Source organism: Schistocerca piceifrons, chromosome 3 (genome assembly GCF_021461385.2).
Source record: "Schistocerca piceifrons isolate TAMUIC-IGC-003096 chromosome 3, iqSchPice1.1, whole genome shotgun sequence".
NCBI classification, from domain to species: domain Eukaryota; kingdom Metazoa; phylum Arthropoda; class Insecta; order Orthoptera; family Acrididae; genus Schistocerca; species Schistocerca piceifrons.
Genome location: NC_060140.1, coordinates 880,378,089 through 880,405,147, shown reverse-complemented (window position 1 = coordinate 880,405,147; position 27,059 = coordinate 880,378,089). Strand labels below are relative to the sequence as shown.

General features: G+C 44.2%; 1 protein-coding gene across 3 annotated transcripts in view; it reads left to right on the top strand.

Annotated features, from left to right (window-relative positions):
- LOC124788244 (zinc finger protein jing) overlaps positions 1-27,059 on the top strand; it is a 214,550-nt gene that overhangs the window by 129,931 nt on the left and 57,560 nt on the right. Inside the window, exon 1 of one of the 3 annotated variants that reach the window (XM_047255429.1) lies at positions 12,485-12,567. The exons of the other annotated variants lie outside the window; for them this stretch is intronic. The gene's annotated coding sequence lies outside the window, so the exon portion shown is untranslated. Of the gene's footprint in view, positions 1-12,484; positions 12,568-27,059 lie in introns of those variants that run through there. 3 annotated transcript variants of the gene reach the window in all.

Sequence of the window (27,059 nt, the reverse complement as noted above, 5' to 3'; positions counted from 1 at the left end):
TTTTTGCATTACATATTGATAACTGTGGTCGCCGGCGTAACTCCCGCAGCGCGGTTTCGCTACGCCGTTGTGGAGCTAGCTTTTCAAAACTAAAAGCGACTCGACTCTCGTTCCCTGTTCTACCTTCCGCTCAAAGACATGCATTGTATAGGAATGGTGTGTTAATTACCGTCATTTGACATCCCTTTTTGCATTACATATTGATAGGCAAATGTTCTCATAACTGTCGACTTACGTTAGGTGTCATTTTCACCTTCTCATTGCGATTTGTAAAGGTCTCATGTAAGGTGCGAATCTGGCCATTTATTCTGCCACCTTACAACTTATTTGACCATTTCTGCCCATGTCTTGTTGCTAATAAATTACATATAGAAATATTGTGTGTGTCATTTTTGCATTCACAGTGCCAGGTTTGCACCTGATGGTCAGAATAGGAACCAATTTTTTTCCAGTTTAAATCCATTTTACATTACCGCAGTAGCGTATGCTACCGTGTTTCGCTGCCAAACGATCCGACAGTGGACCTTGGTGAGCAGCCGCTCTTCAGTTATAACCACCCGGTATTGTTGTTTACGGGAGAACCGGGATCGCGGTTACTGAGGAGCATTTCGCGAATTGACGCAGGTGACATAGGGAGCCGCTGAATTAGGCGTCGGGCGCTACAGGAAGAGGAGCGACCGACTGCGCACGGCGGCTGGGCGTGACCTTGGCGCCCGCACCGGTCCATTGACCGGCGGGCCGCCGCCGCCGCAAACCTGCTCTTCCGGTCGCCGCGGCCGCCGCCGCTGCCTTTTGTTCCGTCTGCCCCGAGCTGACCCACTCCACGGCCACTCGAAGAGATGGAAAATATCCTTTCCCGCCAATTCCTCATCACTTGCGTTGCTGTTTCGGCCGTGAGCCCCAACGCTGGAATAATGCAGTTCTCCATTCTTCTCGCTTGCGTTATCCTTCCAGCATTACTCCTGCATCACACTTGATTGACGATCTGCTGCCTGCACCGCCTATCCAAAAAGTTCAGACACTCATTTTATTCCCAACGCCTAAGCGACGCAAGCGCAGTATCTGTTGTGGCAGCTCGAACTAAGAAAAGTAAAAAATGGATCAAGTACATACTAGTGGGTGTGTGGCCGGTGTTTGTCAACGCTGTTGTCACAAATAGCTACTGAGCAATATCTCCAAATCAAGTGTTTGACACATTCTCCGTGTTATTTTGAAGAAGAGGGATTGCGAGTACTGTTCGTCCCGCACGCTTTCACTCCCGAACAAAAACGGCGACGCGTGGACGCATGCGTCGACTTGATTGACACGCAACACGCGGACAATTCGTTTCTGTAAAAGATCGTCACTGTTGAAGAGCCTTAGTATTATATTTGCTAACTTACCACATAAACTACGAAGTGCATAAATTCTAGAGAATGGTAAACACTTGGAGGACTTAACCGACATACGAACAAATGTGACGCGACAACTGATCTTTTCGGAGAGCGACATGTCTCACAGTTTCACTTCGTTGTATGAACTTCGTGTACTTTGTTCACACGTGGGGCGAGATTATCTCTACTTTTCTGTACTTTTTATCTAGTCTCTGAACATTTTGGACAGAAGAGGTAAGACTCATACCTAGACCTGCGTTTGCGATTCTTCCTTCTCACCATCTCTTCAACAATTTCCTCCATCAACTCATGTGGTAATCTTATGTCCAAGCAGTCTCTCTCGTCTGTTCATCATGCTTTTGTTCTCGATGGAAAAGGCTTCTATTCCTTATACGATCGATTCAATTGGACAACAGTGTCCTGAATCACCACAGTAGAAAAGCATCTTACAGTTTCATTTCGTTCCCATTACTCTCTCTTCGTGTCCGTCTACATTATCACCTCAGTGCTGGATTAAATTTCTTCGTGGAACGAAAAAATCAAAACTTCTATCGTTCTGGAAGTACCCGAAACACTCAGGACATGGCTCACATGCCAGAAACGGTAGCTTCATGCGAAGTCTGCAACTGTCGGTACTGGCGCTCAAAAACAGTTAACCTTAAAGTTGCATTGGTATAATGCAAATTCGCGACGCCAGGCAGCTGTGGGGGATATGGCGGGAGGATTCATAGCGTATAGTTCCATTACTTCATCTCCCCCCCCCCCCTCCAGTTCTGTTTACGTAAACGCCGAAAGCAAAACGCCCTTCTCATTTCGCTCTCCTATTTATGAATGAGAAGTGCTTGTTTGTTCATGTAAAGTAGCAGTCTCCCTAAAAAGCACTCGTTTTAGTTTAAAATTTCCAACAGTCTCTACTGGTGTTCGGATCGTGTCCACTTGTCGCACCAATTGATTTGTAAGTGAGATAGGATTTGCTTAGATTAAGACTTAGAACGGCCATGCGATCTTTTTATTTTGTGGTGGTTTCAAAACTTTGCGAGTTTCGTGACTGCTTGTTCACTTGATGCCTGTCGGCTTTAGCGTCGGAATCTTCGGCCAGGATTTGTTGAATGATTTTTCTGACGTTTCGCCAATAGGAGTAGTGACTGCCATATTGTCAAATATTCACCCTCTGTTGCTGGTTATGAACCGGGGTCGAACACGTAGCAGGGAGATTACTTGCACTGCCCGTGCTAATTTGCAGATGTGGCGTGGTTTGCCATAAGTAGCAAGATGCGCAACTTTATTTTTTAACTGTGTAAACAGTGATTGTCTATTTATCACGATAAAATTATGTAAATGACTTACTGGTTAAAATATGTATATAAGTGACATCGTTGTGTTTAGGGAGGTGACACATTTACATGTCATCACTTATCTGGTACAAAGGCTGATGGTCACCTCCTAAACGTAAACTAATTTAACGTAATGCGCGTAAAGCATCCGACATCTTTTACGCAGCCAGCCATCAGTGACTGGAATGAGTCACAGCCTAAATTTAGCAAGGAATTTCTGCGCAGAATAATGTGAAATGGACACATCTTACCGTGGGTAAGACCGATATCGGAACAGTTCATTGCAAAGATGTTCGGGAAGGATGAACCAATTAACAGAAAAGTTCAACGAACTGCCGTGCGAGACGTTAGAAAAAGACCGTCTTTCATGGAGGGCTTAGTTTCAGATAATATCAAGAACCCGTGTTACAATACGCGCCAAAAAGTATATATATTACTTTCTCAGACTTACACCTTACATAATAATCACGGAGGTGAAATTTTAAAAAAAATAATCTTCTCGCATACTGTAGGTGATTGCAATATGATCGATGGTGCTACAACGTGAAATCATCGCCGCACACCGTAAGGTGTACTGTGGAGTGCAGACGTATCACCATCTCTGTAGCTCCTACTCAGCGAAGAAGCTGGGGGTCAAACGAAGTCCTACAGATCCGAACGCGTGTGTAAATTCCCGCGGTCGAGCGTCGGTCGTTGGCAGTCGCCCAGAGTCCTGTCTAGTTACCTGGCTGCCGCGGCAGTACAAAGACGCATCAGCTGTCGGTGCGTCGCCTGGTAACAGCCAGTAATTGGTTGCTCAGCTGATTCGTCGTCAGCGCAGCAGTGTCCGCAAAGTCGAGCTCCGTTTAAACGAGGTAGACGGTGGAAGTCGAGAGCCGGCTGCCCGCTGCGCCGGCCAGTGAAACCGTATCATCATCTGGCATGCGAACGGGCCGTCAGACGGACAAAAAGGATTGATAGCGGCGAGCGGAGGACGGCGTTGCCGCGCCGCCCGGGCGCCGTGGGAAGCCGGCTGCGGCCACACCTGTGCGTGCGTGCTGGGAGACGTGGCAACGCCGCGCCCGCCCCAGCCAATGGGCGCGCGCCCCGGCCCGTGCGCGTCTGCGGCAGTGTGCGCGCACGTGCTGCGTGCTGACGGGTTTACTCTGCGAGGGCGCCTGGCGTTCGTCAGAGCCGCAGACGGCCGTGAGTGTAGGTCACCGCCGATCTGCCGTCGCCTCGGTCCGTGTTCAGTGGACAGTACGTGACTTATTGTCACTAGTTAAACATTAAGAAAGTTATGCAACAAAAACTGAACAGCCAAACGTTAAAAACCAAGAGGATTCTGCCTATATAAGTACAGTGGAGGCTGCCTGCAGCTTTCAGTAGACTTCTACGGATAGTTGAAAACTAAGATTTGGAAGAGGAGACTGGAGTGGGGGTTGGCGACGACAAAGGGTCGGAAGATTCTGTATCGCCAATATCTTGACGACAATAGCGAAAGTATACAGATATCTGGGAAAGGGAAGAAGGAATACGGGTTACTGGAACGTATCGTAACAATCTTAGTTTTTCTGATTGGCATTATAAAATTGGTTTATGTTGCAGACAAACGTATACTAATGCTATAACTTAGCACAATAAGACCTCCAAATGAATTATTGTAATACTCGCGCTTAGCACATCGAAAAGAAGAAAAGTAACATCCCATTGAACCAATTGAGTTATAGTATTTAAAAACGTTTGAAAAAATTACTGGCTTGAGTTAACACCTAATGGAGCAGAAATGGCCTGCAGTGCGTCCGGTACAGTAAATAATTCTTGAAACTACGCTTCTAATGAGTCTGCAAAAAATCCGTGTGTCGTACGATATGAAATGAATGGATGATGATAAGTGATCAATGATAGCTGGTCATAAATGATGATACCTCAGTACAGTGAATATGTTGTGATAACTGAAAATTTTATGGCGTTGGGAAGTCTACTTCTAATGCGCTAACAATTTAACAAACTAGAAAATTTGGAAATTTGTGGCAAGTTCCTATGGAACATAACTGCTGAGGTCATAGGTCCCTAGGCTTACACACTGCTTAATCTAACTTGAACCGCGCGCGCGCACACACACACACACACACACACACACACACACACACACGAGGGAGGACTCGAACCTCCGACGGGGGGGAACCGCAAAAACTGTGGCAAGACGGCTCAGACTTCGCGGTAACAACTGGAGTTGCTCAGCCAGCAGTCGCGAGATGCATGCCACTGCGAGAGCCAGGAAAGGTGTTGGAACATGAAACTGTGTTAGGAGACAAAAGGGGACAAACTGGAATGGAAAGCGTATTTAAGCTATAATGAAAAAAAAAGAAAGCGTCTTGGGCGGGATATTTAACCAGTCTAAAGCCTACAGATGGATCAAGAGTTACTTGCCGGATTCCAAGAAAACATCGAGAAGATTACTCAGTTGCTGATAGGTAAATAGTTACAAAATGTAGAGGACGACATGTTTGCATGTAAATGAAGAGCGTAATTACTGAGTGAGTGTAAGCTAGAGGATGCCACGTGCACCAGTGGACGTAAAGTGGGTGATGATGGTATAGACAAGCTCTTTCGGACATAATTAGTTTTGTATGTTTCTAGATGGTCTGAGCAATTGCTGAACTGTATAGCGTTCATTACATGTCTAGACGGTTGTCACTAACCGTATAAAACGATTAGCCATTAGTTCTCTGAAGAGATTTGCGATCCCGTAGCTTGTGAGCTCTATCATTGGGTGTGCCGAGGACCGCTCCTATATTTTACGGGGAACTGGGCTTCGCCCACTCCTGTTCGAAACGTTTGCGCATTTGTACGCTAAACAGTAGTCTGTGGAACTGCAGACTCGTTCACGACGATAGATTTACACCACGCACGCGAATAGTCCAGGCCCGAATCCATGCGTGCGTACTAGACTGCAATGAGGGCACGACAGCAATGACGAAAGCCTGGCGATGTTGGGTTCAGCTCTGACTGGGAAGAAGGGACGAAGGCTGTGGCTTTTTTTCCGTACTTATGATGGAATCGAAGCCTTAAAGATCCGCAGGAATTTCGGAACTTGGTTAGAAATGGACTAGCTAATTTCGGCAAGCTGCTGTCAATGATGAAGGAAGGAATTCGCTCAAGTGACAGAGTAATGTAGGAGTCAATTTCATGTAGTCGGAATTAAGAATCAAACCATTTGTTCACTCATTTTGTGAACGGACTTCCTCGCCGACTATTGCCAGTTTCTCCTTCCTGGCAAGCTGAAACAAAGCAAAAGACGCAGTCAGTCCAAACGTAGCCTTTCTTTAATTGCGGCTTTACATACATAAATCGAAAATCGTACATGTATAAAATTATATGCGTAATTACCCAGAAATAAACGCTTACCTGTGTACTTCATTGTAATACAGCGGGCGCGATTATAATACACCCACATTTCCTCACTGTACCCCTGAACAAGGACGCTTATTGCTTGTTCGGTCGTTCGATTTCTAGAACACGAATCAGTCCGTACAAAAAACGATTATCGCCAACAGCTTGTGTAATAGAAAGCTAGTATGTGAAAATAATTAGCTACTGGCCATAGGTGTAAACAACAGTAGTAAACCATTTAATAGTAACAAGGAGAAGGCATATTCAGAATTCTTCCTTCCGTGCATGGCCGTCTAGTGCGCATGTGCGGATTCGCTGGACTTCTGAACTGCTTTCTACTTCAGAACAGGGATAATGTGCCTGCTAATTCTTAGTTCCACCATTCTGTCGCCAGATGGTAGGTGCGCTGGATCTTACCATTCGTGGCGCATCCTCGTCTAATAACGCCTTTACAACGTTAGAAATCGCTGCTTTCTTTTCAGGAACAATATGAGCACGGGAAAACAAGGAGACTGTCGGCAATGAACAGTTCTTCGGAAGCCAGGTACAGACTCTGTATGTTTTGAGGAGGCTGTGCAGTGAGTGCTGTTAAATGGGAGCTCGTCACATGCCGGTGTCCACCCTGGGCGCGCCTCACAGAACAAAGAACTGTCTACAAGCGGCAGCTGCAGTTGCCGTCCCCTCCCTAGCTGCTTCTGCACCTTCACAGCGATCGTCCTCGGAAAGCATGTCACACACGTCGTCCCACGCTAAGACCACTTTTCAGGAGAAAGTAATTGATGTTATGGGTATCTTGCAGACACGGATCTGCTTCTTCACGGATAACAGGTGCACTGCTATGTGCGATAGAAATGGCGCGGCAACTAGAAATGTACTAAAGTTGAAGTACGCGGGACAGTACGATTCTTGCGAGCAAGGCGTCTAAATTGCACACAAATTCACCGTGAAATTCTTTTAGTGTGTGGACAAGATGCAGTATCGTGTGAAGTCTAACGAAATCGTCCCGATAATTTGGCGTAGGCCACGGAGACGTGGCTCATGCTGAGCGGGAAGGGAGGTCATAGACAGCGACCAGAGAAGACGACGTCTGAGCAATTTAGGAAGACCATCTGGAGGGAAGAGTTTTTCTAACGATGAAGACGTCCACACACCCGGTTCTCGAATGGCTTCGTGACCAACGAGCGGATTTTCATTGTCGGGGAACTGGACGATTGCTTGAAGTTCCGACCGTTGTTTAAAGACTTGGCTCCTGTATCAAAGAATAGTGTCTCGTGCCTGTGTCACTTTCACGTGTAGCGTATCACTGAACAAAAGTTACTTGGCCTTAAGTTACTTGGCCTTCGGCAGTAACCTGCAACTTAGCTTTTGAAGTCCTCTCGTAGTATAAAGTTGGTATTGAATTTTGCTATAAGAATGGAGTAAAGTGCATCGGAGTTTTAGAAGCGTTACATACTATCTTTGGTGAGTCTGCTTTGAGTAAAACGAGTATTGTGAAAGTTACGAAGAAGGCCTTGAAGACGTTGAAGATGACGAGCGCACTGGACGCCCCAGCACACCATCAAAACCGATGAAATCTTGGAAAAAAACTAAAAGAAATGATTATGAAAGACCACTGAATCACAGAAGTCTCTGTTGATGTTGGAATATCAATCTAAAATTGTTGAATCTCGAATAAAAACAGCAGCGAGTTCGAATTGCCGAAGATCACCAGATGAGTTCAACAACTACTGATGCACGTCGTAACTGGTGATGAAGCATGGTCTTGAGCCTATGACGTCGAGCCAGTGGAAGCATTCTGGATCGTCTGGACCTAAAAAACTCAAGTACGTTCATATGCGTAGTTTACTGTGTTTTCCGGTTTCAATGGCGTATTGAATTCTCAGTTCGTGACAGAGATCGAACGATCAATAAGGCATATCATTTAAAAATTCAGCGCCGTTTGTGTAAAACAATCCGAAAAACGACATTTATCGGATTTGTGGCGTAATATTTCATGGCGTTTGCACAATGAAAATCCAACTTCCATATTCGCTTAGATGAGCGCAAATGGTTGAGATTAAAATCATGTGTACACGATACTATGCATCGTATCCTTTTATATGATCTGATGATGGGCTTTGCTCGAAACAGATAGACAAATAAAATTGTAACAAGTGAAATTTTATGTGCGATCAAATAAAGCCGTGAAATAAGATATGCAAAGTTTTTACGTAATGATCGCAGGCCTGCTGCCAGACTTCACATCACAACTTAGATTACAGGTTTTTAATTCTGCAGCTGGTTATTTGTTACGTTCCAGTTCTACAAAGTTGCTAAGTGAACCGTTGCTGAAGAGAATCAATGTTTAAAATTAAAAACAATTACCTCTAGTTGACGTATTGAGGGAATTGTAAAGGATATGATTATGGACGGGGATCACGCAATGGCAACGAAAGCTAATCAGCTGTTTGGAAGATTCCATTACGCAACCACTGTATTCACCGTGAAGCGAAACTTTGTATCGAAACGTGGTGTGCATGAAGTAGCGTTTTATGAGCTGCGTACAGAATCCAACTAAAGACTGTGAAATAAGATAAAAGCGTTGATATGTGGAGTACTCGCGCTGTGTACTCCGTGTCGACTCGACAGCTTTTACGAGTCTTACGCTTCGTGACCAAGGTCAGAAATCACTAGACCAAAAGAAGACGACCTTGTGAAAGCTTCTCGAACGCCAGTCCAGGTCCCCGCGCTCTGGCTAGAGGCAAAATTAGTACGACAACGCTGTTGGTGTTCATCAACTAATACAAAATAAGCTCTTCCAACGTGGACTAAATGACATTGTAACGGATACCGGAATATCTCAGCGAAAAGCGGCGATCATTCCTTGCCAGTGAAACAGAGCAAGATGTCCGTGCTTAGGCCACTGGACTTAAATTTAGCCCAAGAATTATTTCGATCCCCATCCATCAATTCAGATGAACGTTTTCCGTGGTTTCTCTGTATTGATTAGGGCGAATGACGGATGGGTTTTTTCGTGAGTTGCACAACAGCTTTCCTTTTCCGTCCTTTCCCTATGCGAGTTTGTGCACCATATCCAATGATCTACTCGCCAATCCGAATCTCCGTACGCGCGCACCTATGCAATAGCTCAAATGGTTCAAATGGCTCTGAGCACTATGGGACTTGACATCTAAGGTCATCAGCCCCTTAGACTTGGAATTACTTAAACCTAACTAACCTAAGGACATCACACACATCCATGCCCGAGGCAGGATTCTAACCTGCGACCGTGTCGATCGCGCGCTTCCCGACTGAAGCGCCTAGAACCGCTCGGTCACAGCGGCCGGCTATGCCGTAGCACTTATTCTAAAAACTGCTTCGAAATCACTTAAATCAGTGAGGCAGGCTTGTAATAGTATATGGGCAAATGCCACTCCGAAATGCGCCTATGGACGGTGGTCAGATTCTGCTGCGTTTTAGAACATTAACGGCTACTACCGTGAACCGTGAGCTTCAACCTGTCATCTTTCGTCAGCCCATAAACCCGTTCCGCGACACGGTTCTCGTCCCCAGGGCTACGCAACAGCCAGCTACGAGGAGTTGTGTACTGTTATTTGATAGAACATCTACGGAACCTGGTGTCTGTACTGACTATTAAATTCGCACCTATGGTATCGTATACTACAGTAACGGAGGCCGGAGCACTACTGTGCAGTAGCGTAAGAACTCTGTGAAAGAATCTGCGTGGCATCATATTTATTGCTTGCTGAGCTGATAAGTCTAAGAAAAAGTGCAATAGGGTTCGAGGAAATTATGAACCAAAGTAATTTTGTCAACCTGTCGAAAAACGAAGGAATGAATGGGTAAAATCGATTCAGTGGAGTCGGATGTGAATACTTCGGGAGCGCAGTCATCATGAAGTCGGGTTGTGTGCAGACTGATATTGAACGCAGAGCTGAGGCATTTCTTTCCACTGTGCTTATTAGCACGTATTTTCCGCGACACGGATCTCTTACCCAGGGCTACGAAATAGCATTCGCAGAATTTTCACCTTCACGGCAGATGAATGGTTCTGCTGTTTCCCGTGTTAGTCATGGGAATTCAGGAGAGGTTAGTCCGTAACAAAGAGCGTAGTTTACTATTACAACTAAAGGAGAAACTTTTTTTTTCTCTCTGGAGAAGTCCTACGATAGATCATGTTACTTGGAAAAAAGACGAGGAAAGAGGTTTGGGGGGGGGGGCGGAGGGAGGGAGAGGAAACGAGAGGGTGGAGGAAAGGACAAAAAACAAAACCTCTGTTGGATCATTGTAAGCGAGGAGAGAAAATTGCTTGCTCGGGACACTATCCCACAGAGAAACTTCAATAGAAGTTCGTTCGTTTTACAGTCCGATTTCATGTGATAGAAATGAAGGAATGTGTTCGCGAAAATGAAAAGTATCAGCTCGGGATTCGAACCTCTATTCCCCTCTTTTAGCAGCCACATTAACCATTAAGCTATCCGAGCACGTCTCCACTCGAACACATCGCAAATATTTTAATTACTGCAAAACGCTACTTTCTGGCGTACTCTGGTAGTTGTGAGCGGAAACACACCAGCAACGCCTATAAAGTAGTTCTCTAATCGGAGTCCTATGATGTGCGCTACGGTGCAAGACTCTGCAAAGTCAATGTGACCCGTCTGATGAAACAGACCTTTGCTGACGTGTATTCATATTGCACAGCAGACAGAATAACTTTTAACAAGAATTTTATAGTTTTGCTTCTCAGATAGATTTTCAGTTAAAGACGGAAGCAATTTTAAAAGGGTATATACGTTGCAGTTAAGTAGCTATGAACCTATTGTCACGGGATAGTAAGCCGCATAGGCACCGATCCATGTAATTAGTACTACGCAGACTATATTCTACTATGCACCAGTGTGTGTGCTGTTTTAAAACGAATGGTAGATCAAAGGTATTTGCTGAACTGGGAATCAAACAGGGGTCTTCCCTTTCGCGGACTGAGCTGACAAGGCAAGAACGACGACCCGGTCTCACGATTTCAGTTGTCAGTACTAGTCCCCCGTCAGTAGGTTTCAAAGCAGCTCACGCGCTGACGCGGAGTAGGAGATGCATTCTGCAAATCCCCCGTTGACTGGCAGAGCTATTTCCCAACAATATTCTTCTTGCCAGGAGAGCTTAGCCACTAAGAACTTAGTTCGGAAATTGGGACAGAGGTACTCTCAGAATCCAAGCCGTTGACGCAGTTCCAGAGTGACACCTGGACGGCTGAGGCTATAAGAGAAAGGTATGGCTCCGGGCTCGAGTCTTTGTCCGGAGCATCTTTTTAATCTGCATTTCTAGTTTCATAGTACTTTTATCGTTCTCAAAAGGGATGAAGTAGTTGGCCGACCGGTTCTAGGCGCTTCAGTCTGGAACCGCGTAACAGCTACGGTCGCAGGTTCGAATCCTGCCTCGGGCATGGATGTGTGTGATGTCCTTAGGTTAGCTAGGTTTAAGTAGTTCTAAGTTCTAAGGGACTGATGACCTCAGAAGTTAAGCAGTGAACCATTTTTGATAAAGTAGTTATCAACACAAAGATTGGTTTGAACACCGCAGCAGTTGGAAGTGACATTATTAGGGGACATGTAGTTCCCGTGGACGCTGCTGCAGCAGTCTTAACTCTCACAAACTGCATGGAGAGATATCGAGCCGGTCAGAGGAATGGAATGAGCGTATGTCGAATTTTTACTTAGACGGAATGACAGAATTATTTCTTATCAAATAAGATAAAAGAAAACTGATAAATGAACACAGTCTGGATCAACTTTTATTTGCCGACAATGTGCGTTGTCTACAGGTCCGGCGCCGCAAAGTGCAATTTGTCACCATTTGTGTAAGACTGTCGACGCACTACACTTTTGCGGCGCCAGACCTCAAGATACGCAACGCAGAGTGAAACCGGTAGTCGGTAAATAAAAAGCTGTTATCCAGACAGTGTGTCGTCTGTGTATTCTAACAAAAGGGTTCTTAAGATATCGCGTCAATTATGAAAACTAACTTTAGCAAGTGATAGCGGGAGGAAAGCGGAAAATGCATTGGAAGAGGTGAGCTATGTTTACAGTGCGGCTAAAGCAGTGTGCTGTTGCACCGCCCTCTGGTAGCGCGCCAATGGCAGCCAGATGACCGGCAGGGGCGTTCGCGTCAACAACCCCGCCCAAGGTTGGCTAGCGCGCTCATTGAGCACACCGAGCCACGCGCCCCGTGTAGTGTCGCGCCCAGCACTGGCCACCGTCTGCACAGAACCTCTTTTGTCTCGCCCTGGCGCTCCCCACCGCACGCAGCTGCGCGCCGTGGTGGGGGCGAGTCGCGCCCCGCCCCGCCCCTCCCGTCCCCGCCGCGCCGTACCCTGCCGCTCGCGGCGACTGTAGTCACCTCTGTGGCCGCGGCAGAACGTGTGACTGACCATTCCCAACATGCCGACCAGCCGGGAGCCGCCGACAGCGAGCTGCGCGCGCCGTCACGAGGTAACGCGGGCGCAGCCGTTTCGCTATCTCCTTTGTGCAGCTAGCGTTTCGCCTTCAGTGTCTTACACGGCCTTCTCCCTTCTGTTATAACAATCCAATCTATCTGTTTCACACAAGTTTTCACCTCATTTACTTTATTAATAACTAGGTTCTGTGCTACTATTGCGTGATGTCACATAGGTTGCCTGATTGCATACATTAAAGCGGTTGCCTTAAATCCATTTCGTGACATTTCGTTTGAAGTGATTGTTGCAGTAGCCTCTTACTAAAGTCCATTAGTTAAACATGAAGGCTTTTAGCGCGACGTTCTTCGCTCTTCTTTATACTGTAAACAACTGTCATAGACTCCTGAACATTCCCAACTTAAACGACGGGCTTGCACGGAACATATGCACTGTTTTGTTGTTCGTGTAATCCACAATGTAGAGGATCTAAATATAAAATAAGTAGACAGCGTCAGATGAAACGTAAGTCATGACTCTGATGATTAAAGGATCCCCAGAAAATATGTTCCGACAATTTTCTTTTGCTATGACTGAGAAACAGTTTTGGCCTCAGTCTGGAGTCAGACAATTGCACATTATCGTAAGGGATTGTATATACTGGAGATAACGCTGTCGCAACGGAATAGTAATAATAATACAATTTCATTCAGTGGATCTAAAATCAACGTCAAGATGTAAACCATTCGAAAATTTCTCTACAAAATTCGTAGTTCGAATATGTATTATTATTATTATTATTATTATTATTGCAACTGAACCAGTAAGTAATCTCGTATTGCTATATAGGAGGTGGTGCTGGGCAAAATGTGTGTGACGAGAGAAGCTCCCAGTGACATTTGTAGCTTTGTGTACTAGAGCCCATTTTTCTCTCTTTATATAAAAGTCAATGTCGTGACTGATCATCATCGCCCAGTCCAAACCACCAAGGATAACAACCTGAAGTTTTAAGAGGGTGTGGATAAGACTGTAGACATCGTTTAAGAAGGGACTCTCGAAATTCCAGTCCTAAGGCGGTAAAATAGTGAAAATTTTTCGAAAATAACTACTAAAGTACTAAAGGATTTTAAGGTTGGATCTATGACAATTGCATTTCACGTCTCGGTTAGAAATTTAAAAAAAAAAAGTGTTTCAGTGCGCCTTCAAATTCAACACCTAAGGCAGTGTGATAGAGGATTAAATTTTTTTAGAAAATATTTCAGTACATAAAAAAATTTAACTCCAAATTTTTGAAAATTGATATTTCACCTCGGTTTGATATAAAGAAAAATTTGTTAGAGGATGAAGGATGCAATGGAAATATCTTCTCAAAAACGCAAAGAGAATGATTAACAAAAACTTTTGACTCCAGCTACCAGAATCGCATTTTGGTCAGATGTGCATTCGGAACAGACTATACTTACATGGCCTTAATTAGCGTGAAAGGCGTAGAAGGTGGTGCAATTTGTGAACAGCAAAAAATTCGATTAAATGAAACAAAAAATCTCTGCAAGCCATACAGTCGCCACGAGCGAAGCAGCGAGCGCTAAGCTATTACTGTATACACACTGAAGAACCAAAGAAACTGGTACACCTGCCAAATACCGTGTAGGGCAGAAGTGCCGCAACAAGACGTGGCATGGACTCGACTAATGTCTGAGGTGGAGGTGGAGGGAAATGACACCATGAATCTTGCAGGGCTGTCCATAAATCCGTAAGAGGACGATGGGGTGGAGATCTCTTCCGAACAGCACATTGCAAGGCATCCCACATATGTTCAATAATGTTTGTCTGGGGAGTTTGGTGGCCAGCGGAAGTGTTTAAACTCGGAACAGTGTTCCTGGATCCAATCGGTAGCAATTCTGGACGTGTGGGGTGTCTCAAGTCGTCGGAATGCACTGTGGACATGAATGGATGCAAGTGATCAGAGAGGATGCTTACGTACTCGTACGTGTCACGTGTCAGAATCGTATCTAGACGAATCAGGGGTCCCATATCACTCCAACTGCACGCGCCCCGCACCATTACAGAGCCTCCACCAGCTTGAGCCATCCCCTCCTGACATGCAGGGTCCGTGAGTTCACGAGGTTGTCTCCATACCCGTATACGTTTATCTGCACGATACAATTTGAAACGAGACTCGTCCCACCAGGCAACGTGTTAGCACTCATCAACAGTCCAATGTCGGTGTTGATGGGCCCAGGCGAGGCTTAAGGCTTTGTGTCGTGCTGTCATCAAGGGTACACGAGTTGGCTTTCGGCCCCGAAAGCCCATATCGATGATGTTTCGTTGAACGGTTCGCACGCTGACACTTGTTGATGGCCCAGCATTGAAATCTGCAGCAATTTGCGGAAGTGTTGCACCTCTGTCACGTTGAACGATTCCCTTCAGTCGTTGTTGGTGCCGCCCTTGCAGGATCTTTTTCTGGGCGGAGCGATGTCGGCGATTTGATGTTATACCGGATTCCTGATACTGACGGTACACTCGTGAAATAGTCGCACGGGGAAATCTCCACTTCATCGATGCATCGGAGATGCTTTGTTTCATCGGCCATGCACAGACTATAACACCACGTTGAAACTGACTTAAATCTTGATAACCTGCCATTGAAGCAGCAGTAATCGATATAACTGCGCCAGACACTTGTTGTCTTAGAATACGGCGCTGCGATCGGCAAAGCCTATATGCCAGTTTACATCACTGTGTCTCTCAATTTGAATACGCACGCTTATACCAGTTTGTTTGGCGCTTCAGTGTAATATCACTTGCTGCAAATTGTGTCGTGATAATTCAGGGAGGGTATGACAATTTCACCTGTTTCAGTAACAGTTCAGCAGGAACCTGGTGTATTCGGCACTACATTCGCAATGCGACTTTGACTCCAACGAAGACTGTAAAATTATCGGCGAAACTGGACATAATTAGGAATGTGCATTAATTACGTGACGGGAATCTGTAGAAGGGAATGTGTTCGCATTTGTACTCGTCAATTTGGATAGCGTCTTTCACAAGAACATCCGGTGTTTTCAAGGTCTAGAAACCTTTTAAGTAATTTGGTTAGAATCGAAATATTCTCCATATTCAAAATGTGAGATGGTCTGTCTATTCCAGTATCGCACATCCAGAGGGCTGTGGCTGTTACTTATAACGATCCAAAATGTGGTATCTTGCAGCAAACTTTCGGGTATGACCATCGTCGGGGAGTATGGTGGAGAACTGGGGAGAGGTCTCATTCTTGCAATGTTTCGGGCAGGCACGGCGGCGTTCTGTGAGGAGCCATCGGATGTGGCTTCTGTTTATAGCCGGTAGCGACCGAGGGAGCTGTGTCGTGTCAGTGGTACGTCAAGGACAACCTGGTCATGTGTTACCTCTCGAGCGACAGTAGCGTGGCGCCATTTCCAACAGGACAATGCTCGTTCAAACTTAGCTCGTGTGTTTATGAACTGTGCGCGCGTTGTTGAGGTACCCCATTGTAAGCAAGATACGCAGATCTGTCCCAGATAGAAAGTGTTTGGGATCAGCTGGGATGTCAATTCGACCCTAGTGCAAGTATCCAGGAAGTCAAGGGCCAGTTGCAACAGTTGTGGCCCAGTAGAGTGTCAGCAGAGGGACAAAGGTTTTACGACACCCTTCCCAACCGAATCAGTGTATGCGTCCAGGTTAGAGTGTGTGCAAAGTCGTACTGTTTAGTTCGTACTGCCAAGTTCTTTGTAATCTTTACTATTTTGTAATCACTGAGACAGCATCTCATACCTACCTCAACCGGTGAAGTGTCATTTCGTTTTCTCCTTCCTTTCTGGGTGCTTCACTTTTTTTTTGGTCGGCCATTGTATATTATAGTGACGTATTATTGGGATACACTTTCACTCTGCGAACCTACCTTGGTTATCCATTGATACACTACTTTCTGGTATATAGAGGACAGTGCAAGGAAACGTCTGTATGAAATCAACTCAAATGGCTTGCCAGGGGCAGCAGGAGTCTTTAATAAAAAATATTCCGATCTCTGTCTTCCCCAACAATAAAGCCATCTATGGCTCCCTTCGATATCATGGAAGTTATTCCTTGCTGTCTTAAAACACGTCCCTGACTCTACTGTGTTTACCACATAATTCCTTTCTTCGCCCCCTTCTTCGGAGGATAACATTTCTTGCCATTCCATTTAATTTTCAGCTTCCTTATGCAACAACAAACATCGAACGAATGTTTTACGATTTTCCCACATTCCGTGATTCACGTCCACACAGTGCGGGGGTCCACACGTATATATGAAATTCGTCCACGAAGTACAGCCTATGTATTATACTATCATTATCCTTTCGCGAGGAATGCCCTCTTGACCTGTGGTGGTCGGATTGTTATGCCTTCCTTGTTTCGTAGGTCTTTGGTTATTTCGTTTCCAAGGTAACGGAATTCCTTCATTTATTCTGCTACGCGGTATGCAGTTTTCATAGAATTGTCGCTTATCCCATTTCCGCTGCTCTCTAATACTTCCGTTGTTATTCGGCTTTATTTCAGTCCATATTCTATGTGCTCATTATACGTGTTCATGCCATTCAACTACTACTCTAATTCTTCACCCTTTGGCAGAGGTTAGAAATGTTATCAGTGAATCTCATCATCATTGCCCTTTCACCTTGAATTTTAATCGGACAGCCGAACCTTTCCTTAAATTCCTTCATTGCTTCTCAAGACATAAAAGCCGAACATAGGGGAAAAAGACGGCATCCCAGCCTTCATTCAATTTTTTAATGCCACTAAATGCCTGTTGGTAATGCAGTCTTGTTATTCTTATTTGGCTGTTGTTGTACACGCGCGCGCACACACACACACACACACACACACACTTTTCCCAGATGTTGAAATATTTTGCATCACAGTCTATCGTACAACGCTTTTTCGGGCCTAAAAATATTATGAAAGCTTCTCGAAGTTTTTTTGTCTTGATCCCGCTATAAGGACAGCACAGAACTGGCTCTATGGTACCTTTACTGTTCATAAGACCAAAATTGATAGCCGTCCTTTTCCACGGTGTTGTACATTACTGTGGTCAGAAACTTTGATGCATGAGCTGTCAAGCTGGATAGGAGATTGTAATTGGAAAATATTGTGGGGTCACCGGCGGTTAGAAATTATAGGTGGAATGTTAAATTGATCGAACACGGCCAATATTCACGTCGAATTTATAGCTTTTAGGTTCGGTAGGGTAATTGCTGACATGTAAGTCAAAGCTTAGTCGAATGGAAGTCTGCAGAAACTTACGAAAGTTGGAAGGCAATTTTGTTCAACGTTCTAAACGAACGAGAAAACTTTTTCCTGTACAATGTGTTCTGAAGAAATTATTTACTAGACAACATTGGATCAATCAGCCAATAAAAATAAATGTACACGATGTTGTCAGCAACGTGTCACTGCGGCGTTCTCGTTGCTATGCACGGATGGTGTTACGTTGCGTGGTCAGCGCTGATGTGGAATGTCTACGGTGGTGCCCCCTTGACACAGTTGTGCAACTTCTACAAACAACGTGGTGGCGCCATTACAAAAACAAAACCACGAAAAAGGCGCCGTAGGGACTCCTTTCGCAAATGAACTTGGGCAAGAGCCGAGCAACTAACACCTCTCGCTGTACGTGTACATTATGTGCCCATATTGTAACGTAATTAGTCCTAGATTACTAAACCCTCTTAAAATTTAAGACTGCAGGTGTAAAAGCGGACATTTTGTACCTAATGTGGTACCTGACATACCGCTGGAGTTATAATAGTTGTAACTGACTAATGCGTAACCTATAAATTACGACTTCCTTTCAAGAAAATATGGAGTAGTAAACTTAATGATTTAGCAGCAATGTAATATTCCCCCACTGCCCTTTACTTCTCTAGGGTTAAATATTTATGCAGCTTCTATGTCTTGTGATGTGACTATGTTCATTCGTAGTTGCTGACGGTGTGCTTCAGTAATACGAATAAAAAAGAAATGGTTAGAAACTGTTTGACGAGAACTTTTCCTCGAATTGTTCTAGTGTTAGAAGAGGAGGAGAGTAATTTTTCAGTTGAATTATCAGTCTCAGATTCGGAATAGTGTTTCAATAAGGAGGGTAGAAGAAAGGACGTAAAACAGTGACTAAATATCCATATGCCTTTGTAATTCAGGCAAGTCAAATTCAAATATGTAGAGCAGATGACAGCAGGGGACTCCTCACGATAAAGTATATGCAGCTAGAAATGTCGGAGTTGATCATTCCTAAGGATGCTTGATACCCAGCAATTGCTGTAAATCAAAGCAAGCTCATTTTAGGTAGGAATGCTGAATTGTTGAAAAACGAAAAGTACTAAATTCTCTCTCCCTAATTACCAAAACCGTTCTAACGGCCTTGTGTTAACGACGACGCACGCTATTCATTACTCAGAATCGCATTGTTTACAAGGCCTCTGCTTAGGCCGGTATTACACTATCAAATTTCTTTGTCAAAGATTTGATCAAAGATGTGATCCAATATTCCGTCCAATATATTTGACAAAGATCTTTGACGTAGCGCTACAAGCGGTATTACACTGTCATCAAATTTTTCGTCAAAGTTCAAGATGGCTGACAACAACTTGTTATTAACCGCAGCAGTTCTACGTACTCCAATTGCATTGTGTGCACATGCGGAAAAGAAGGGGGGGAAAAAATGGAACCATACATACGAGGTTGACAGTCTTGAAAGTCCTGGGATTACAACTTGATAATAAATTCAGTTGGGAGGAGCACACCACAGAACTGCAGAAAGGCCTTAACAAATCTGTATTTGCAATTCGAGTGTTAGCAGACATAGGCAACATTAAAATGAAAAAGCTTGCATACTTCCATTCCATAATGTCATATGGGATAATATTTTGGGTAACTCTTCAAGTCAAACAAAAGTTTTCAAGGTCCAAAAGCGTGTAATACGTATTATTTGTGGAGTAAATTCACGGACCTCCTGCAGAAACCTCTTCAAAGAATTGGGTATACTAACTACTGCCTCTTATATTATTTACAACAAATTTCATTAAGAAGTAAATATACTATCTCTTTTTCCAACAAACAACTCAGTTCATACATACAATACCAGGAACAAAAATGATCTGCACAAGGACTTAAAAGCACTTACTTTAGTTCAAAAAGGGGTCCACTACTCAGGAACACTCATCTTCAATAATTTGCCAGGAAACATAAAAAATTTAGTTAGAAATAAAGATCAGTTTAAAAGGAGCCTGAAAGACTTACTACTGGCCAACTCCTCGTACTCCATTGGCGAAATTTTTAATAGAAACAAATGATGTATTTATTCATACTATTAGTATTGTTATTTCAGCTTAAAAAAATCGACATGTTCCACATCCACGAGGATCTCCGCAGCACGGATCTATGGAACGAAAAACTAATCTAATCTGGGTGAAGCCGTGGGTTTTACGACGACACGATAAAAGCATTCAACAAAATTTGTTACGTGAGCTTACAGTGGAAGACGTCAAGTCGTACATCAATTACTTAAGAATGGATGAGCATACATTTCTGTACGTGCTCAATGAAGTGTATCCTCATATCACAAAGCACAATATTCACTTAAGAACTGCTACATCTTCAGAAGACAGGCTCACTATAACACTCAGATTCCTTGCTACAGGAGAGGGTTATGTTAGGTTAGGTTAGGTCAGGTTAGGTCTCCAATCTTCAATCTTCTTTATCTTTGTATTCAGGGTGCCTCACGTTGTAAAGCGCCTCATCAACTTCAGACATCTCTCTTAATTTTGTAGTTGTCGGCACACACCAGTTGTATTTACCGGCAATGGCTATAAAAACACTACAGACGACAGAACGCTGCAGTGATGCTAGCGCTCCGTGTGGTAACATGTCACATTGCAGTGAACAGAAGACAAGCGGTTTCTTTGATCAAATATACAGCGAGGCCCTAGATTTGATCAAATATTGGACGACATTTGACAAAGTCCCTATTACACTATCAAATATCTTTGACAAAGATTTTGGACAAAGATATTGGACAAAGAAATTTGATAGTGTAATACCGCAATGAGTGCGGCACATTCCTGAATTCTGTTGCGAATATAGTCATTTCTTTGCAGACATGATTATTGAGTTTTTTCCGAGCTGTAATTTCACATTGTTGTTGTTGATTGACGAAACAGTTTGCACTGTTTCGAAATGACTTCCAATGTGAACTCCAGTTACCGCTTAGCAGGAGCGTGTTATCCGTGTGAGTGGACGTAGACTAATTATAAGAGAAACTTCTTATTTTTGCTTTATACAGAGGTTGTGGTGTGCATCTCGGATTGAACGATTCGGATTCTTCATTTCGCCAATCGAATTATTTGTTGACAACATACTTGCGGATACCTGTAAATTCTGCATACCATTGTGTTTCAAACTGTCAGATCCCGTCAACCATCTCAGTCATCGTAATACTATGTTACGCGACAGACGAAAACCAGCGCTAAATTCCCATTTGTTCTCTCCAGGTATTACAGAAAGAGCGTTGTTGTCTGTCGCGGTTCTCTCCTTGCCGTGTCATACTGCAGGTGGGTTTCGGTCCTATTTTACAGATACATGGACGAGCCTTCGAGCCATACATCCTCTAGTCAGAAAGTCATTTGTGAGTCAGCGGTGAGCAAGTGACTATAGACAAATATAGGGGTACTCGGTACCAGCAGCACACATCTCCCCAAACGTTATCCTGGAAGAAAACTACTGCAGGTTATGACCCTCTGAAGGTAAGCCTAGGTTACCCAGGGTTTCAGCCTATCCCATGGTGCTAATACAGTCCTGTTCGTTTAGCCAAGACTTGTCACTGGGTTCCGAAAAGTCGACGTAGCGGACGCTTACGGGTTGCCTCCACCGTACGTCTGCTATGTGGCTAGTGTCGACGCGACTACGAACATACTGCGAGTGTAAGCCGTAGACCCGACTAGAGATCAAACTCAGCGAAAGGGCACTGAACGAGAGGAAGAGCGGAGGAACGGGCGTAACCGGTTTTGCTGACTTGCAGCAAGGTAGCACCAGTGTTTGCGGCGCACGCGAGGAAGAGCAGCAATACCTATCGGACAAGTTTAATTTTTTCGTACAAAAAGGAGGGTCACCGAAGTCTCTCACACAGTCGAATTAGCTACTCTGATCAAGTAAGGATTACTTACGCGTTGCTTCTTCCCATTAATGTAAGACGTGCCTCGTCCGATTTTAACTGCTCTGTGCGTTTGGTTTCTCACCTTCAGCTGGTTACGATGTTATTGTAGACACATGGGATGGAGCCACTACGCTCAGTACACCAGTAACCAACTGGCGGCTTAAATGTCGGAGAAAACGAAAAAGACTCAGATGTGCTTTAAAGTGTGAAATAAAAATTACTTTACATACTTTTGAAAGAAAAAGTTTGGCATACAAATGACAAAGTAAAATAACTTGGACGTTCACTATGTTATTAAACAGAAAGACTGATTTTAAATTTTGTTGTTTTCTACGCTAGGAGCAAGAATGAAGACATTCTTGTGGAACACGTGGAGCCCCTAACAACACTATCCGATTATTATATATCTCATCTACTGGGTATGTAGGCACCTACGTGTATAGGAAAAAGTATGCTTCCTCAGAGGATAAATATATGGCAGTGTGTTTTGCTCCCAGAAGGGTCTATAAAGCTGTAATCGTTTTAACTTGGATATAAATGTCATTGGAAATGTCGGTAATTAACCTACTGATCCCGGAAACTGTGGAACGGACACTAATATTGGTGGTTTTTGGTTACTTTCACCGGACATTACCTTGCAGTATCGTCTGTACTCTCATCAGAACTAGTCCGCACTATAATTTTTTTTAGGTAATTCCCATGTTAGTTGAAATTGTTACTGGGCTTCCACGTTTCAACCCCCCCCCCCCCCCCCCCCCCTCTGTCACAAATACGTGTGCGTTACCTGCATAGTAACCTTTTGCGGACGAAGTCCTCACAGTTCATGTGCTATTGTGTGGGACGCAGACCTTTGGTACCATAAAGGCAGTCTATGTAACACTTAGTGGACGAACGAAAAATACCAAGGTAGAGTTTGGCCCAGTGTGATGTGTAGATAGCTACACGGGAAAGAAGAAACAGGAACTGTACGAATTGCTGCAGCAGCCAAAACTGTTCAGAAACATGTCCAAGATGATTTCGGTAGGCAGGAAATGCGGCAGGGATGCGTGAACATGGCATAATACAGTTTTGAACTGTTAGTCTATTCTGTTTTTTTTCTGGAGGTTTCCACGGAAGTCACAAGAAAGCAGTGAGAGGCGGATGTACATAGTCTAGTCGAAACTCTGTATATTTCGGAAAGCACTTTGATTGCTGCAGGTCATCAGTCATTGATATGAGAGTAATGAGTATTTTAACACGTTTCCTTGTGAATCAGACTGCTAATTTGTGTAAGTCACTGCACATTTCACAAGAAGTGTGGATTCCGGGCGTTACCGCGCATGGGTTTCGAAGGGTCTTTTCATCCGGTTTGACAAAGCAGACGCGCGCGGAGCACTGAGCTGGCCAACGAAAGGTGCTGATGGAGGGTGTTAGTCACTCGTTTTCCGGACGTGCCGATCCGTCATTATCAGAGCTAGGAAGCGGAACTTGACTCATTGTGGCAATCTGGCATTCTGGTGGCCATTCGGCAACGTCTGTCGAAATATTAGTCAGGCGCTCTACGAACATCGGGCATGTGGGGACATCCGATTCATCGAAAATATGAGTTAAAAAAAAACAAACAGATTTATTTGTAACTTACACCTCAGAGAAGGAAATACACCACACATGCTTAAATACAAGCGACGGAAATAAAAACGAGAATATACAGTCGGTGGTCTTAACAATAACCAATTTACAGCTACACCTACAGTATTCATTATTTATCTGAAATACATCCACATGTTCTGACGGAAATACCGCGTTTTAATCGGTTTCAAGATTTGCACTGTGCTGCCTAGACGCAACTGGTGTTTTCTGAAGATGAGGGTTTTCATTCACTCGACGGTTAGGTTATTAGAAACAAAAAAGAAGCCCGGGTTTTGGAAAGATAGGGAAGGATATCGGCAGGTCCTTTTCAAATGAACCATATCGGTATTTGTCGTTACTGGAAAACCTGAATCTTGATGGTATCCTCCCGAATCCAAATTAAATGCCTTCCCATTTCGCCCCAAATATTGATCCGAACGATGCACCTACGCTTTGTTTCCCCTGTTGGTCATGAATCAGACACGAAGTGGTAACTCATACTTATTATTCTGTTCCGTTATTTTTTTTTTTTCACGACTTGAGAATGGTCCACTGTATTACAATCACCGATAAAGACAGTTCGTGCCTTTGCCTGACAAAAACGGCATATTCTTTGTATGTGGTAATTGAGAATTTTGATGAATGTTTTATACATTGAAGGCTGAAAGTTCCATAGTCCATTTCTGTCTCCTTTCTTGTGAAGTGTAATAATTGCAGCATTGGTCCGGTTTTGGGAAATTGGCTTCCTACAGACAGTCTGTAAACAAGTTACAAATATCTTAGGTATTACTTTGCCTCCAGTTTCATTCATGTGTATTGTAACACCATTCCAATGCACCTTCACTACTCGTAAGAGACTCTTGTAGATGCTGTTAAAAAAAGTGGTTCAACAGAGCCCAATATTACTTCGTTCGTAATTTAAAATAGTCATTTTTGACTGACAGCTGATTTGATATGAGCGTGGAATAGCAAAGTAATTTCGGCGAAGCTGGAAGCGTTACTTGAAACTTCCAGGGTGAGGTGATGGACTAGACAGTAGACAGTTTGGTATCAGTGCCAGTCATCTAGTTCCTGTGACAGCGCGCAGATTTGGGTTGTATGGACGGGGGCTGTGCCTCTCCCCCTCATTTTCCCATGGAACTGCGTGATACGGCCTGGTAGCCGGTTCTAGTGAGCGATAATCTGGCATGGTGGCGGAACGGGGCAGTGCTGGGGAGAGTCCGCAGGCATGTCGCAACGTCCGGCACCGAGCATCGCGGGGCTGCTAGCAACGTCCAGTAATCCACAATATCCTAATGACACCGGCGAACAGCGGTCCTCGTGTCATTCAAAGACCGGGTCACGTCAAAACATTCAAATGTGTTTCAAATGGCGGCATTCGTACAAATAGTCGACGGAACTGAACTAAGAGAAGAAAGCTTTGATGCTGGATGGATGACGTCGTCATCTGCTAAGAAAATCAAGTTACCCTTCTCGCCGCTCTCCCTCATACGGTAGTACTTGATTTTGTGTCGTATTGATTTTTACAGTGCTTTGGTGGTACAGTGCGAAACTTTGATGTTTTTCACACGTGTTTTGTCCCTTGAAAGAGACCCAATTAACACAAAGCTAAAATTTAATTAGGTTTCCCAATAACGCGGATAAAGAAAACGCTTACGTTATGCATGACTGAGAGCAGGCTCCCTGACGATATTTTTTTATGAAAATTGTTTCAACAGCGGAACAGGCAACTGCATTCTGTTCAGGAAGGAAAATCATGCTTCTAGGCCTTATTAGCAATTAAAACGAAAACTCTAAAGAGTGGAGTGCTTCAGCTCTCCCCACTAAGTACGAGGGTAATCCCAAAAGTAAGGTCTCGTATTTTTTTTATACGTACGTACACCTGTTTATTTCTACAATGGTTTACATTAGTTTACAGCTTGAGCATTTAGCTATTTTTCGACATAATCACCATTTCTGTCGATGCATTTTTGTAGAGGCTGTGGCAGTTTCTGTATGCCCATGTCATACCAGCTAGACGCCATGCTGTTCAGAAACTTATGAATCTCTTCTTTCACCTCGTCGTCAGAGCTGAATCGCTTTCCGGCCAAATGTTATTTTAGCCTAGGGAACAGGTGATAGTCACTGGGATACAAATCAGGACTATAGGGTGGGTGGGTAATTATGGTCCACTGAAACTGTTGCAGGAGAGCAACCGTTTGCCGAGCGATTTGTGGGCAAGCGTTGTCATGGAGAATGTGTACGCCCTTGCTCAACATTGCTCTTCTCCGGTTCTGAATTGCCCGTTTTAGTTTCTTCAGAGTCCCACAGTACCTGTCAGCGTTAATTGTGTCCCCAGTGGGCATAAAGTCGACCACCAATACCCCTTTCCGATCCCAAAAAAGGGTTGTCATGCCTTTATCGGCAGACTGTTTCTTTCAATTTCCGCGGTTTTGGCGAAGGAGGATGCCGCCACTGGCGTGATTGTTGTTCGGTCTCAGGTGTAAAGTGATATGCACACGTTTTGTCACCCGTGACGATTGAGTCCAGGAAGTTGTCTCGTTCGGCTGCAAGGCGGTGAAGAAATGCGCGGGAAGCATCAACTCGTTGCCGCATGTGGTCGCCAGTTAGCATGCGTGGCACCCATCTTGCGCACACCTTCGGGTATTTCAATGTTTCTGTTAAAATTCTGTGAACGGTGCTTCGGGAACCTCAGGAACCAACGTGCAGAGATCATCCAGGGTGATCCGCCGACTTCACGCATGCTTCGTTCAGCCTTCAACACTGTCTCCTCAGAAACTGTCTCCCGCTCCTTAGTTCGTCATGAATTTCGGTCCGACCAGCAGCAAACCAATTACGAACATCTTTGACATCCATGCGCGACTTACCATAAAATTCCGTCAATTGGCGATGGATTTCAATCGGCACAGTGCCCTTCGTTCAAAAACCGAATAAGTGCGCAATTCGCACTTGACGGTAACGTCAAACGGGAGCTCCATTCTCAACGGCTGCCAAACCAAGACTCAGCGCGGTGTGCGCATGTTTACACGCAGCGCGTGAAGCACTCTTAATAACCGTGTGACCAACTCCCACACAGAGTTCTGTACTTACAAAAATAATAATAATAATAATATAATAATAATAATAATAATAATAATAAACCCCGCGCAGGCCCGGGAAAAGAATAGGCCTCCGGTATGTTCTGCCAGTCGTAAAAGGCGACGAAAAGAACAAACCACTAATAGGGCTAACCCTCCTTTTAGTGTGATTGGTTGGTTCAGGACAGAACTAAAGAGGCCTCGGACAAGCGCCGTCGTGATCGAGGACGACGTTCGAACCCTATGCCCGCCCACAATGGTAACGACACTGCTAGCCAACTGGAAAATGATTTAAATCCAAATAGAGGTGTTTTGCAAGATATGCTTCCTGCAACCACCCTAGAAGGAAAACAAAGACAGAGGATGGGATGGTCAGATGAAGTTAATCGGCACCTCATGTTCTGTTATTACCAACAAACCTAGGAACCAACATAACTGGATACTGATCACAAGTATACACAACATTTATTATCAGATACCCAGAATTAAAATTTTTAACAGAGCGACTAGCTGATCAGATCCGTGTAATAATCAAAAATAACAGGATACCCCAGTCAGAATTAGAAAACATCAAACAACAAGTCCAACAAATACTGGAACAAAATAATGTGCAATCAGAAGAAGAAGAAAATACAGTAATGGACTCAAACATCCCAGAGCAAA